Raw genomic sequence first — 1,813 nt, forward strand, 5'->3', positions numbered from 1 at the left:
TCAACCGGAACCCCTCTCCCGATGCCAGATCCAATCCTCCTCCCTCCCTCCTCGCCCCGGCTCCCTGCTCCCCTCCCCTTCCAGATCGCCGCCACCACCTCCCTGCTCCTCCCTCGCCCCGGTTTCCTGCTCCGCCGAGGCTGCCGCCGGGAGATCCGACTTCGCCGACGGGAATGGGGCCGGATCCGCCACGCCCGAGCGCTCCATCCTCGCTACATCCCGGCCTCCGCTTCCCGCGCCACCGGATCCCGACGAGGATGTCCATGTTGTCGTCCTCGCCGGCCGCCAGCACCGTCGCGGCCGCGGCCGCGCCCGCGCCACACCAGGCCTGGTCGTGGTACGCGGTGCCGAACCTCAGCCTCCGCGACCACCGCTTCGCCGTCCCGCTCGACCACTCCTCCCCCTCCGCGCCGCACATCACCGTCTTCATCCGCGAGGTCGTCCCAGGTACGTCCGCGCCGACCCCGTACCACTCCTGGGCGCCATGAAGATGGATGGAGATGGCTCCTCTGCTCTGCTCGGGACGTACAACGACTCCAAGGTCCAGCCCTTCTTCGTGGAGATGGACGGATCGGAGGGCCGACGATACCAGCAACAAAATCTACCACGCGCTCGAGGTGAGGTCTGAGAATTTCCTCTCTCTTAAATTTCTCATTTTGGAATCCCTGCCTCGGTTGCATCGCACGCCTCTGCTTGGACTGGAATGATTCATTTTCTGCGTGCCCTTCACAAGTACACCATGACCATCATGTTCGACGGAACCTACACGAGCGGAGGTCTCGGAGAAGATTAGCCTCCTGCAGCGGGCTGTGACCCAACCTCCTCAACAATGAGGCTTCATTCATGGCTGGTAAGGTTCTCACACCTCTTGCTTGAGATTTCTGGTTGTATTATACATACAGTCGAAATTATACCTTTTGAGTTTCGATGAATCATGTGCTATTCCGTCCGCTCAGCAACAGTATCTGTTGTTTTCTCATGATGATAATCCTGCATCACTTGACTAAAACATACCAGTCCAGTCCATTCTCACAACCAATTAAGTCCAGAGCTCACACCTCTCTGTTGATGATGTACGTACATTCCAGTTAAAGAATAACACAGGATTAATTAATTCTTGGGCTCTTCTAGCCGTGCTTCTTACTCTAGGTTCCAAGTAGAGATTCCTATATACTTATACTTGCTTTGCTGCCGATTCCTGACTCTGTTTGTCTGTTTTGGAACTGTAAAATGCAGTGATGCCAAACATCGCCTCTGCTTCAACTGATTAATTTTTTGCATGCCAAACAGAGCCTGATGTTATCAAAATATTTGCTACTCTTAATGGGTTTATCCTACTTGATGATCTTAACCACCAAGATCTCTGAGGCTCTTATTTCTAGTCTAATGTTATCAGTACAGTACAACCGCTGTTGCCAGTTTTTGTTCATTATGAGATGATGTTTGTGCATACCGTTTCTCATCACTCTCTGGCCTGGTATTTAGGAGCTGGAGGAAAAGAGGAAGGAGAAGGCCAAGATCTCCTACGACAGGAGAAAGCAACTGGCGAAGCTCCCAGGTCGACGAAACTATGCCATGAATGGATTTTTTTCAACCACTACTATGTAATAAGCATACTTGCTTTCTTTCCTAGATCGCGGATTATATATCCTACACATCCTCCTTCATTTGTTGTGATAACTAGTTGTCACCCACTCACTTGCTCATCGTTGTAAGTTACTGTAGTAGGTAGGTTGCTCTGATCCTCACAAGTTAATGCTTAGTTTGTCTGGGTGTGTCTACATACGCAGGGTATGTGTTCGCTGATGACCAG

The 1,813-nt window shown here is 51.8% G+C and overlaps 1 non-coding gene across 1 annotated transcript; it reads left to right on the top strand.

Moving 5' to 3' along the window:
* The first annotated feature begins 1,290 nt into the window (after positions 1 to 1,290).
* LOC119290256 lies at positions 1,291 to 1,371 on the top strand. The gene has a single exon (XR_005141831.1). It is a non-coding gene; the product is annotated as a small nucleolar RNA SNORD24 (small nucleolar RNA).
* Positions 1,372 to 1,813: the final 442 nt, after the last annotated feature.

Source organism: Triticum dicoccoides, chromosome 4A, assembly GCF_002162155.2.
Source record: "Triticum dicoccoides isolate Atlit2015 ecotype Zavitan chromosome 4A, WEW_v2.0, whole genome shotgun sequence".
Taxonomy (NCBI): Eukaryota; Viridiplantae; Streptophyta; class Magnoliopsida; order Poales; family Poaceae; genus Triticum; species Triticum dicoccoides.